Source organism: Nannobrachium achirus (assembly GCF_963921795.1).
Source record: "Nannobrachium achirus genome assembly, chromosome: 24".
Lineage (NCBI taxonomy): Eukaryota > Metazoa > Chordata > Actinopteri > Myctophiformes > Myctophidae > Nannobrachium > Nannobrachium achirus.
The window spans coordinates 36,145,470-36,159,959 of NC_137831.1; the positions used below are offsets into that span (position 1 = coordinate 36,145,470).

Here is a 14,490-nt window from a genome sequence, read left to right on the forward strand (position 1 = left end):
TCATTTTGGGGGTCCTTCACATGAAAAAGTTTGAGCACCACTGACAGAAACATACTTTTCAAAAAACCTTCAAAGACTTGAACACATTTTTCAAAAAATAGCAGATCTACAGGCTCGCAGCGCGGCACTCGGTGCCGCGCTGTGAGCTTGTATATCTGCTATTTTTCAATGGTTAAAGCACAAAATAACGCAGTGAATCCTTGTACCCAGGGCCCAGAATGTGGTGCGTCACCCCTGCTGGCAGGCCAAGGAGCTAATGGGAGCTCTCTGGGATTGCACACCGTGCACATGCGCGCACGCACACAAACACACATAGTTGTTGAAAGTAACTAAATACATTTACTTATGTAGCATTCTACTGCACTTCGGTACAATTGTGAAGTTAGGTTGGTTTACAGTACTTCACCACAGGGACGTGCAGAGAATGTTAGAGAGGCAGGGGCTGACATTTCTAAAAGGGCCTTTTGGTGAAAATAGCGAAAATAGCAGACCTCTTGGAGGTCGGCTATTTTCAGTACTTGATACCACACCTAACTAATCATCATCAAGTGAATACTGGATAATATGTAGCGTATTCTACACTGAGAGGGCAATTCTTTCAAAATAAGATGCTGCATCAAGTTCAGGAGAGTTTGGACAAAGCAATTCTCTTGAATGCTGCCTTCAGGTATGGCATGGAAAGGGGGCGTTTGCATTACTTTCACCATGTAAAAACTGCATTCATGGTCTGTCAAAATGTGAGTAAGTTGAGTGAGAATGTGTTGGGTCTGGAGAGGGCACTTTTTACAGACAGATAAAAGGGCAGGGGCTCAAGCCCCTTTTGATGTCTGTGTGCACGTGCCTACTTCACCCGAGTATCATGTGTGTTGTGATACGTCTATAGGCAAATAATGTAATCCACATACGTAATACAATCTGACAGCTAGTTACTTCTATTATCATAGACTATTATGACTATGACTACCGGTATTTATATTGTGGTATTTATACTTTTTGCTTAAGAAAAATGAATCGGATTAATGGTGCGCACCCACACACACACCTGCACGCACGCACTCAAACACACACGCACACGCACACACACATGCACATCATGCATCCTTTCATCCCCGCACTATTCAGTAGGAACGTCCAATCAATGAACTATTTTCTTTTTCCTTAGACTTGGCGCAAAGTGTCCTGTCAGCACACACACACACACACACGCGCACGCACGCACACACGCACGCACGCACGCACACACACACACATTTGAAATGTTTATTTATGACCACATAAAGAGAAGTACAAGGATGCCTCATACAAAATCATAAACGATGACAGTGCAGTCAGAAAATATGAAAGAACAGCCAGTTACAAAGAGCCTAAATGGCAGAGCATTGATACTGTACACACACACACACACACACACACACACACACACACACACACACACACACACACACACACACACACACACACACACACACACACACACACACACACACACACCGACAAACACAACACACAGACAAACACAATCTGTTTCGAGTTTGCAGATGAAATTTAATTGTGCTCGGATCAATTAGAATCTGTCGCTGTCGGGCAGAAAGCTTGTATTTCCGTATTTCAACATTTTATATTTCTTTTTCATAAATTATTGTCCTACTTTGACATACAAGTTGAGCAGTGGTTTTCAACCCTTTTAATTTTCAAGCTGCTGCAAATACAGTGGAAAAGAAATTGCAGATCAACAAGCTCACAACATTCCGCGATGTGACGCTTGTTTTGTTTCCACTAAGCCCATGGATATTTTCATTGAGATATTCCAGAAAATGAATTGTTACCAAAACCAAATTTGTACATGCACGCACGCGCACGTGCACACACATGCACATCTGGAAGACAAGCCATGGCTAAAGCAAACCACCACAAGGGTCAGACAAGGTGGTACCAGATGGGTGGTTGTAGATCCATCTGATATCCCGTGGATATATGAGTCTAAGATAAGATACGGCTAAATACAGACACCTGACTGTTTGTTGTCCTGAGAAAGGGCCCTATTTTCGCCCATGCCTTACCCCGGTCTTATACCTAAACTTCTTTGCCTTTTTTTTTTACTATTATAGAAAAATATTTTTAAATAGTTCAAATAGCTGATCTAAGCTCACATTGTGTCGATGTAGATAGGCTATTTGAAGTACAAGTAAGGCTCCCTAATCGGGAGATAAGCAACCGTCAGGTTGTCAACCTCATGGTGGCGCTAGAGGAGGGGCATGTGAGAAATCAGGGGCGGGGGTTGTGGATTGCCAGCCAAGGAGTGTGTATGTGCAAAGTTTGGCATGGATAGGGGCAACGGTGCCGGAGATAGGAGTAGGGCCAAAAGTGTGTGACGGACAGACTGACAGACTGACGGAGGGACAGACAGCCGGTGGAGCTTTTCATAGTAACTTGCGACCTAACAGTCGCAATAAAAAAAGCGAGAGAGAGAAAGAGAGAGAGAGAGACAGACAGTCAGAGAGACAAAGACGGGACAGCCATAGATAGAGACAGACAGACAGACAGACAGACAGACAGACAGACAGATAGACAGACAGACAGACAGACACACAGACAGACACACAGACAGACAGACAGTGCATGCAGTGGTATATCCTAGGCCCGGTCCCACATGGTAGTAATTGGGTGTAATTGGCAGGGATTTCCATGTCTGTCTTTCTTTCTTTTCTTTTTTTCCTTTTTCTTTTACGCAGTTTAATCATCTCTGCAGCGATTGTTTTGTGGGGCCATCTGGAAATGATAGGCGCTCAATTAACTCTCCTCTGACTGGTTCAAGGTTTTCTCCTTTTTTTTAAAGACCTTCTTCTCCCACTTTGAAGTGGAGCTCATGCAGGCAGGCCTACAGCACGCTGAGAGCTGAATGGTTCTGCTTGTGGGTTCACCATGAAGGCCTACAGCACACTGAGAGCTGAATGGTTCTGCTTGTGGGTTCACCATGAAGGCCTACAGCACACTGAGAGCTGAATGGTTCTGCTTGTGGGTTCACCATGAAGGCCTACAGCACGCTGAGAGCTGAATGGTTCTGCTTGTGGGTTCACCATGAAGGCCTACAGCACACTGAGGCTGAATGCAGGGGCATCACAAGGGGGGGTAAGGAAGTGGGACTGAGTTACTAGGGCCCAAGATGGAGGAGTCTTGATTATTTCATACTTTTAATTTTTAATTTTTGAAAAATCGTGAAAAGTCTTATATGTATTTTTTTATTTGTCCCTGGAACTAAATATTTTGAGATGGGGGTCCGTGGCCAAATACATATAATTTTGGGTATCCTTCACATGAAAAGGTTTGACCACCACTGACATAAAAACATAGGTTTTTCTAAAAAACCTTAGAAGGATTTGAAATATTCAATGACTTGCACAAATTTTCACGATTTTTCAAAATAGCAGATCTACAAGTTCGCAGCGCGGCACTCGGTGCCACGCTGTGTGCTTGTATATCTGCTATTGTTCAATAGTTAAAGCACAAAATGTGAGTGAATCCTTGTATCCTGCAGGGCCCAGAATTTGGTGCGACACCCCTGGGCCTACACTGAGGCTGAATGGTTCTGCTTGTGGGTTCACCTAACATGAAGACCAGCACAGCACACAGGGCTGGATTAGCCATTGGATCTCAGAGGCCCTTCGGGGGAACTGGGCCGCATGGCCATCGACAAATTACTAAAATTAAATGTATAAGTTAATCAAATATCAAATGTGTGGGCCCCTCCTCTGTTGTCTACAGGTGCTTTCTTGGCCCACAGATGATCATCATGGCTTAACATCCGAGCTGGGTAGTGCGCGTCGGGAGGGAGGAGGGGTTATGGTGGGAGGGAGCCTAAAAGAGTTATCGGCCCGGGGCCCTCACGGGGGTTAATCCATCCCTGACAACACACTGAGACCGGGTCCGTGTCAATATGCCGACAACCTGAACCTAACCTTGAGCCTAACCATAACCTCAGTAAAACTAACGCTATTGAATGCTAACATGGTGAAATGCCAACCTGCCGATGCTGGTGAATGCTAACCTGGTAAATGTTAACCGGGTCAGACCAACGGACGCTCTAGCCAATGCTCAGTCCCCCTGAGGCCTACAGCATACTGAGGCTGCATCAGGGACGTGCTGGGCCCCTGATTCAGCCCCGGGAAAAAGAGTTGTAGAGGCCCTCATTGCGCACTATAGAGAGAGATCTCTCTCCATAGCGCTGCTGCTACTCAAAGATTTGCCATTTCAGATCATGACAAGTGACAAGCCAGTGGGCCAATTACATGAGTTATATTTCGTCATTGTCGGGTGGAAACCTTGTATGTCCAAAACATTTTAAAAATGATTTAAACTAGTGAAAACAGCCGATCTACAAGCACACAACGCCTCGCACCGCGAGGCGTTGTGTGCTTGTAGATCTGCTGTTTTCACTACTTTTGTGCGACGGCCTTGTAGGTTTTCTGCCCGACAGTGACGATTTACTTTGTTGGCCGCCCAGCCCCCAAAATGGAACGAAGGACGAATTTATTTTAGTTATTTTTTCCTAATTGCCGGCCTGGACCGGCCGGGAATGAACCGGCCGTTCGGGAGTTGTCCCGCTTTTCCCAATGGCCAGCACGTCCCTGGGCTGCATGCTTCTGCATGCAGGCGGCCATGACTGTTAGCTTGTATCAATGCTCACTGATTCAATAAGAAACTAGATCAGATTGGCTTCTAGTAGACTCTGTCAGTCTTCACTGTGCCTGACACTCATCCCATTCACTCCTTTATTCAGTCTGAAAGGCCTCTCGGCAGTTTTCATAAGAAGGGGACGTGGCCAAAGTGTTAGCTTTTCAACCGAATAAAACCGCCTTTTCTGCATGCTTCACCAGACTGGAGCCGGGCTAACGTCCAGCCACCCTGTAGGCATTTTTTGAGCGGTGCACACCAGCTCCAATGCTTGACTGAGTGTGTAACTATACTGTATGTAATGTGTATGAGTATATGAGCTGCAATAAACTGTGTCCCATTTTTCAGAGTCTTTGGTATGTCCCAGCAGGGGATTGAACCCCGCAACCTCCCAGTCTCAGGGCAGACACTCTAACCACAAGGCCACTGCATTGGTTAGTGCTGACTAAATACTGTAACATATTTTTCCGACAATTATTTCAAAAGATTTAAAAAGTAAACTAATAATAATAATTCTAATATTGTTTTCAAATGAAAAATAAAAAAGAAACAGCATTCAATAAGTAGTGAAAATAGCAGATCTGCAAGCTACAACATGGCACGAAGTTCTGCTATTATCACTAGTTTGTGTCCCACACAACGCCTCAGGGTGCGAGGCGTTGTGTACTTGTAGATCTGCTGTTTTCACTACTTTTGTGCAACAGCCTTGTCTGATGAAGCAGGGCTTTACTTGGTGAAATAATGTACAAATCTGAAACTTGGAGATATGAGGTTTCTGCCAGACGATATAGAGGTTTGTGTGTGTGTGTGTGTGTGTGTGTGTGTGCGTGCGTGCGTGCGTGCGTGCGTGCGTGTGTGTGTGTGTGTGGAATAACCCTTTTCTCAGCCTAGTGTCAGGCGTTCCTGGAAATCTGAGACAGAGTAAAGGGGCCTCCCCACCAGTAGTGTAAAGTAACTAAGTACATCTACTCAAGTACTGCACTTAAAAGTACAATGTGGATTTACTTTTACCACTACAAGTCAGAGGCAAATATTGCACTTAGTTTTTTTTTCTTTTTCACTGCAATTATTAGTCTAATTTAGCCACCAAAGTTACTTTGTAGATTTTGATTATTAATACCAAATATATTAACCACATAAGCCCTTGTTTATGCTTTTGATTTGATAGCTTGCACTAGCTTGTAGATATTTAAGAGGGGCCAAAAGAAAGTTCTGATGACAAATCTGAATACTGTTTTCTTTGATAGATATTAAATATATTTGATATTTCTATGCCAATACTTTGGCATTAGGGCACGGTCACGCCACACTTTTATTCTACCCAAGAGGGCAGATTCTGCCAATGCATTTCAATGGGAAAGGAGCGTTTTTTGTAGATCAGCTATTTTCAAATAGCTGGCAAAATGTATGGCTGAAGTGGTTACTGAATGTTTTGTGACAATAAATCTACAAAGTAAAGTTTTAAAATAATATTGTAGTGGAATAAAAGTAGCTATATATTTGCCCCTGAGATGAGTAATGGAGAAGTATTTAAGAGTATTGAAAATTGAAAAAAGAAAAGAAAAAAGAAAATCAGATAAAAGGTACCTCAAACTTGCACTTAAGCAGAGTACTGCTGGGTAAAAGTACTTAGTTACTTTACACCACTGAGTGGTGGTAATGTGAGACAGAGTGTGGAGGCCTCTGCACTCTGTCTGGACTGTGTTTAACTTCACCGAACAAACCATGAAGCCACAGTGCCCCCTGGAGACAGAGGGCAGAACTGTTAGAGGGAGGGCAAAACTGGGCAAGAAAGATGACTTTGCTGATTTCGTATCCATATCATAGACTGTAAAAAGAATATGGACAGTGGAAAGCCATTGGTTTCTATGCTGCGCAAATTAAGCTTTTTTGACCGTTGTATGGGTGACGCCATCATTGTAGAAATGAACATTCATTGGTAGAAATGATACCATCTCCAATGCTATTGGCTGCCAACGGTCACGTGCAACCGCAGGGATACATGGGACATTGTCTTGAGCTTGCTGAAAATAAAGCACACAAAGAAGAATCATCACAAGCCTATGATCACGCCCATCCTACAGCATACCCTGCTATCAAAAATTACATAAATTGGACCATATTTTCACAAAACGCATATCATGGTGATTGAAACGAGGCTTTAAACTAGCGACAGGAACCATAAAGTATTTATGACAATGTTTATTAAGGTAAGGAAATCAAATGTAAAAGTTTGGGGGAAATGAATGGAATCCTCTGGAGAACATGTTGCTTCTGGTGCTAGAACAGTCTGTCTGTCTGTCTGTCTGACCACGTGGATATGCTTTTACTTGGGATGAATGGAAAGACGCACAGAATGTGCACACGCGTGCACACACGTCTGCAGCGGAGGAGATTTAATAAGGTTTCATTACGCTGCGTTTTTTGCACACAGTCTCCATTAATGGCGGTCTCATTTTCCCAGAGGGGAGGGACTTACAGTAAAGCCTTGTTTATACTTTCATCATTCAACACACAAGTTCTAAGTAGCCTTTAGTCAAGCAACCCAAGTCAAGTCATATTTCAGAGGAAAATGCAAAATACAAGGTACCAAAACAGAGTCAATATGACGTAGGCTTTGACTATACGAGAGAGAGAGAGAGAGAGAGAGAGAGAGAGAGAGAGAGAGAGAGAGAGAGAGAGAGAGAGAGAGAGAGAGAGAGAATAATACAATAAAATAAAACAGATCTAACCACTTGAACCCACTTGAATCCCTATTCTGGAGTGAACATTTGGTAACCATTTGGTTGACCGTAACAATGTGTCCAGAGTCAAGTTCGGCAAAAAAACATCCACTTGAATAGAGAGTTAGAGAGGGAGGGGCTGACATTTCTAAAAGGTTCTTTTGGTGAAAATATTGAAAATAGCAGCGACGCGTTGTGAGCTTGGAGGTCGGCTAGTTTTGGTGCTTGATACCACACTGAACCAAGCAAAATCAAGTGAATACTGGAGATGTAGCGTAACGGCATGGATTTCTACACAGAGCGGGCAATTCTTTCAACTTATTTTCAAGATGCTGCATTCAAGTTCAGGAGAGATTGGACAAGGCAATTCTCTTGAATGCCTTCAGGTATATGGCATGGAAAGGGGGCATTTGCATTCCTTTCACCATAGTAAAAACTGAATTCATGGTCTTGAGAGGGCACTTTTTACAGACGGATAAAAGGGCAGGGGCTCAAGCCCCATTTGATGTCTATGTGTGCACGTGCCTGACTACAAGACAAGTCATTTTATGTTTGGTTGCACTCCAGTGTTGCGCTCTGAAAACAGCAGATCTACAAGCTCACTACGTGTGACAGTGCGTCGCGCTGCAACACGTTGTGATCTTGTAGATCCCAAAGTGTAAAATCAGGTATTACGGCGCCATCAAGGCACGCCAAAATATTTTTTTTGTGTCGCCTTTCAGATTACTTACATTATGACTAAAAGATAGATAATCAGGGGGAGACCCAACCTCTTTTCAATAGAGGGTATGCACATTCATAAAGTGAATGGCAAATCGAGTGGCAAAGTGAGTTTAACGTTGTTCAGATCAATCAGATAGGACTTTTCTTTTTGGATGTATGGGCTGTCAAGGCCAGAAAGTACTTTTTTGCCTCTCAGTAAGCATGAGCAATAAGTATGATGATGATGTCACGCGCACACTATAGGCCAGTCAATGAATCTAAGCTAAAAAAGGGCCTGACCCAAAATAAATTGCAATAGTAATCATTCAGGGTTTTTTGTATGATCCTTAGGGTCATCCAAAAAACATGTTAAAAGTTTCCCATTATAATCTTAGTGGATCAAGGTAAATTCAGGGTGTTCAAGTTTGGCTCCCTTCACTTATACAGGAAAAAAAGACCCCCCAAAAAATCTTCTTCAAGTAGCATGTGAGGGGTCTATTAGAGGTTTTTCATGATTCCGAATCCATTGTAAGCATTTGATTTGCACAAAAAAACATTCCTCAGGCTAAAAACTGACCCACAAAACTATGGTTTAGTGATGAGTCATCACTTTTCTGGGGTCAGCTCAGTTTTGTGGGGTCCGTTACCCCGAGGAATGTTTTTCGTGCAAAACAAATGCTTGCAATGGATTCAGAATCATGAAAATCCCATAGTTAGACCCCTCTTGTGCTACTTAAAGACGATTTTTTTGGGGGAGTCTTTCCTGTATAGTAAGTGAAGGGACCCAAACTTGAACCCCCTGAATTCACCTTGATCCCCTAAGATTATAATGGGAAACTTTTAACATGTTTTTTGATAACCCTAAGGATCATAAAAAACCCTGAATGATTACTATTTCTTTTGGGTCAAACCTCAGATTGACAGGCCTATACCCTCAAGGCTGTAAGCACAGCATCCATATTGTAAAATAATTGGGCCCCTTCCTTACCTCCTTCACAGGTGTTACCAATACCGATTAAACAGAGTCAGTCAGGGTGCTGGTTTGTTGACTCACTGTGAACTCTGCTACACCAATGGGTCCCAAAGTGTCCTTGAGGGTGTTCCAAATGGCAACTTATGGGTCTGTAACTCTGAGAGTGGAACCAAATGGACCATTACGGGTCCATTTGCTTCCATTTGTACACTCTCAAGAGTTATTCCTTGAAATAAAAATGTTCAGAATAATTGGTAAACACCTTTCTCTCCAAAATGGCTGCCGTGTATAGGGCCTTTTGCAAGTTTCTGGCGTCCCTGATTTGGGTCAATTAAGCGACAAAATTCACTGTCAACTAGTGAATGAACGCATTAAATGAAACAACGTCAACGCTCGCCTGGAAACCCCTCCTCTTAAAACACATGTGAGAGAGCAGTCTCTCTCTCTCTCTCTCTCTCTCTCTCTCTCTCTCTCTCTCTCTCTCTGTGCTGGGAAGGATGTTGGGGTTTGGGGTGAGAAGGCCACAACAAACCCGCCACCAGACAGCGGTTGATGGCAGCGCAGCAGACTATAGGCTAATGAAACAGCCTGCCGGAGCCTGCTGCGACATCTAACCAGTACCACTCATAATATCGTCGTTGTCGGGTGAAAACCTTGTATGTCCAAAACTGTTCGTTTTGCATTTATCATTTTAAAAATGATTTAAAGTGAAAACTAGTGTGTGACATCCTTGTATGAAGCAGGGCTTTACTTTGTGCAAAAAAACTTACAAATTTGAAACTTGGAGATACAAGGTTTCTGCCCGACAGTGACGATATATAACAACACTACTAGACAGACAGACAGACAGACAGACAGACAGACAGACAGACAGACAGACAGACAGCCACACAGACAGACAGACCAGTGATGATTTTGCAAGTACATTTTGATTTAGTTTTAGTCATTAGTCTCACCTAGTGTTTGTCGACTAAATATCATACAATTATAGTCAACTAAATATACAGTTGATTGTGTCAACAAAAAGGTATTTCGGCGGGCCTTGATGGTGATTTTACACTCGATTGCATGCTGAAAATAGCCGACAAGCTATTCGTCCATCCAACGCGACGCGCTGTGAGCTTGTAGATATGCTATTTTCAGAGAACACACAAGTGCAACCAAACATAAAATAACTTGTCTTCACTGGATCTCTACTGGATCTCCTCCTTAACATTTGAGTATAGTTGTTGCGACCGAAGGTCGCAGTATACCATGAGAAATGTCAGAATCCCTTTTATGCCCATATATGAAGATCCCTGATGTCATCGATATATATCACTGGCCAGATGGCCAAGACATGGCCCATATCTGTGTGGCTGGTTCAGATAGGGATCTCCATGTATGGGCATAAAATATATTGTATGTATATGGATACATATCTATCTATAAATTAGGGAAATCTACGTCCGCGTGTCTGCGTTGACGTCATCCAATGGGAAAACCCTTGAAAAAGCACAGAATGATGTCATCAATCTGGTGATGACATCATCATCACATAAAAGCCAACGAGGGACCAGTATTCTTGGTGACGTCACCATCAATAACTGTGTAAATGTACCCCCATTGATTCCGGATGGGAACCCGAAGGCCCCAACATGTCGCTGGGTCCAGGGATGTAGTGGGGGGGGGCACGCGGGGGCACGCCGTGCCCACACTTCTCACACACCCCGAAAAAAAATTTGGGGGATAAAAATGTTTTTTTTTTTTGAAAAAAATCTTTTTTTTAATTTTTTTTTTTTAATTTTTTTTTAAACTTTAAAAAATCTATCTAATTGGTCGCGATTACCCGTGAACTCGTGATGTCAACACTGACAACAACCAACCACCTCCAATAGAACCACATCATGCATGGGCACGACAAGTACCTACTGTACCGCAGACAGAGTGCAGAAGCAGGTACAGAGCAGATCGTCCACCGATTGGTTGTAATATCGCCATGACAACCAACCACCAAGCTGACTGCCCCTTCGGGCTATGGGATAAGACTCACGTCACTGACCGACCAACCAACCAACCAACCAACTACACTGTCTGTGTTTACTTCTTCAAAATTAAAGCGGTTTGTAGCCTGTTAGCAGTTAGTTTGTTTGTTTGTTGTGAATTGTTGTTACCTTGGATTATCTACCCAAGTTTTATTCCAGTCAAACATGCAGACACCACCAGCACTGTCTGTACTACGGCAACGTGGTGCTGCATTCTCATCAGCTGCTACACGTGAGTAAATAAACATGTGTTATTCTTACTGGAGGGCTGGTTAGGTAAGACATAATGCCTACCGGTATATTAAAACTATTATATTAAGCCTAAAACGGTTCTGTTATGCCGCCGTGCATTAACCGTGTGAATTGTGAAATATCTCTTGTGAAAAGTCTATAGGAAATATTGATATTATATTACAGGTCGTTCTGACCCAGCAATTGGTTGAAATAGGCTCGCCTGCCGTGCTGAAATGAGCATGATTGACACAGCAGATGGTAATAGAATATTTGAGAATGGAATTGGAAATATCAGTTGTGCAGCTATTTTGCATGGTTTAGATGATGATCTAAGTCATCAAATTATTGGTTGAGAATGAGAACCACTGGTCTATATCAAGGCTATTTCTTTTATTTTGTAGCAACTAGCATTGACTTGTTGCACTAACTAGCATTGACTGCTATGGTCACTTTTGATTTGGACACTGTACTATTTTGATAGTTGTGCTTAAGGACACTTTATGTATATATTTATATAGGCCTATATATTTATATATTATTTGTTCACTCTCTTGATGTACCTTGCTCTTTACTGTACTCTGTTCTTGTTTTTCTTTTATCTTTTTCATTCTTCTCTGTAACTTTGTAAATAACCTTATAGCCTACTGCTGTGCTGCCTCTGGGCAACTGATTTTCCCCCTTGGGATAATAAAGGTATCTATCTGTCTATTTCTGCGCCGCGCAGACCTGTTTTAAAACGTCACGCAATGCGCGTGCACATTGGCGCGCGTGCACGCGCATTGGCGCGCGTGCATGTGCGTGCGTTGGTGCGTGCCCACTAGGCCTGGGGCGGTATGGACATTTTGTTACCGCGATTACCGTCTTCCCATTTACCGCCGGTACTGCGGTAATTACCGCACCCCCGTATCTATTAATTAAGGTTCGGCGATAAGCCAAAATATTGCAATCATCTTCCCAAAAGTCGCCTCTCCACAGTGGAGAGGCGACACAGCCTGACTGCCCGAGATATACTTCTCCGTACAGCACAGCGGGTCTGGCTTTCAAAGGAGCAGATCTACAAGCTCACACCACATCGCATCCGCGATGCGTTCTGAGCTTTTAGATCTGCACTGTCGGGTTACCATAGTAACGTAGGTTAGCTACTTGGGCTTTTCAGACACAAACAGCTATGTGAACAAACCAGAAGAGGAAGGGTAGTCAGATCGTGTACAGTGATTATGTAAACTCACGTCACGTCTCAACTCTCAAATCACAGTGATTGAGTGCTGCTATATACAGGTTTTAGTTACAAGACTTGACAGAAAAGGTTATAAAATCGCCGACGCGCCGCTGGACGGAGCACAACGTGCGACGCGGTGGAGATGGAGAAAGTAAAATAGTTTCATTTTTGGTTTTGTCCACGCGGCCCGCGCTCCGCCAGTAATCCGTATGAATAAAAAAAGATATGCCACAACACAAGGTATGTATTAACATCCTTGTGTCGAGTGGATTACAGAGAAAGTATATGCTGCATTGCTGCTCCGCCATAGAGTTGTGCTCCGTACTCTACTGCCCTGCGTGCACTGTGTGTGTGTGTGTGTGAGTGACGTATGTGGGCGGCTTCCAACGTGTGGTACACGGCCCAGAGCAGAGCGGCATGGAGCGCATGCGGTCCTCGCTTCTCCCCCGTTTTAAAACTCGCTCGTTCTCAATAAAAATAGCCTATTTTTTGTCTTTTTTGACCGCGGTAAGGACCCTGACACCGCGGTAGGCCGCGGTATACCGCGATACGGCGGTACGGCGGTTACCGAACCCAGCCCTAGTGCCCACACTTCCAAATTTAGCACTACAACACTGGCTGGGTCTCACCCACTGGTCAAACTGCTCTTCTGTCACGTAGCCCAGCTATATAGCTGTAGCCTTTAATGTAGTGCCCTTCTTATGGGCTGTCTTTGCGATGGTGGCTGCTTTATCATAACCTATGTGTGGGTTTAGTGCAGTCACCAGCATGAGAGATAGATAGATAGATACCTTTATTATCCCAAGGGGGAAATTTAGTATTTAGAGACTCATTTAAATTTAGAGACTCATTAACCATCATGTTGATTCTAACTGTGTTGGCCTCAATTCCTGACACACAGTTATTTGAGAACAGGATGGACGCATCGCCCAGTAACAGCACTGAGTTGAGCACGTTCTTAATAATCAGCGGTTTGAAGACGTTGAGTTGAGTTCAAAGTGTCCATTGCTACCGCCAATTGTAACTGCTACATTATTCCCCATCACCTGGGCTGCTACCATGGTTATTGCCTCGCACTGTGTGAGGTTCACCTTCTCCTGATCCCAGGAAGCGGATGTCATTAGCGATTTTCATTATACTGACAGCCACTGTATTTAAAGCTCCACTGTAAGCTCAACCAGAGCATCATGAGTCGCCAGAGCCTCAAATTTGTTCGGAGATGTCACAAAGGGCAGACCAGTGAGGGATGCAACAATGTCAGCAACCTTTTCAGCGAAGCTAAAGTGGGTTGAGTCCCGTGCCAACTGCAGTACCACCTGCTGCTAATTCGTACACCCTGGGCATGGCTGACTTCACCCGCTCTATGCTGTATTTCACCTGCTGCACATAACCGCCAAACTCCTGCCCAAGTGTGAGGGGTACAGCATCCTGCGTGCGTGTGCGTCCAATCTTGATAATGTCTTTAAATTGCTCCGCTTTTGTAGCCAGGGTGTCGTGGAGAGTCTGCAGGCCGGGCAGAAGAACATGGTGCAGCGCCGTAGCGGCAGCGATGTGCATGGCATTGGGGAACGTATCGTTGGAGCTCTGGCTCTTATTGACGTGATCGTTTGGGTGAACAGGGTCCTTGCTGCCAAGCTTTCCTCCCATTATCTCAATGGCCCTGTTGCTAATCACCTCATTGACGTTCATGTTGCTCTGCGTTCCAGATCCAGATATCGGCCCCACAAATCGCAATCTGAACATCTCTAGAGAAATCACGTCTTACTAGTTTGTGTTTGTTGACAAAATTGTCAGTGTGTTTGGTCTAAGTTAGTCTAATTTAGTCTTAGTTTTTGTTTATTTAAAAAAGAAATCTTAGTTTTAGTTGACAAAATCACCTGCAGTGCTGATTGCTGAACATCGAACAGGACGAACGCATTACAAGCGACTTCCTGTAATGGGGCG

The 14,490-nt window shown here is 43.7% G+C and overlaps 1 pseudogene across 1 annotated transcript in view; it reads right to left on the reverse strand.

The window, feature by feature from the left end:
• LOC308280262 (fumarate hydratase, mitochondrial-like) overlaps positions 1-14,289 on the reverse strand; it is a 59,329-nt pseudogene extending 45,040 nt beyond the window's left edge. The window contains exon 1 of the transcript in view: positions 13,338-14,289. The product of the transcript in view is annotated as a fumarate hydratase, mitochondrial-like (transcript). The remainder of the gene's footprint in view (positions 1-13,337) is intronic.
• Positions 14,290-14,490: the final 201 nt, after the last annotated feature.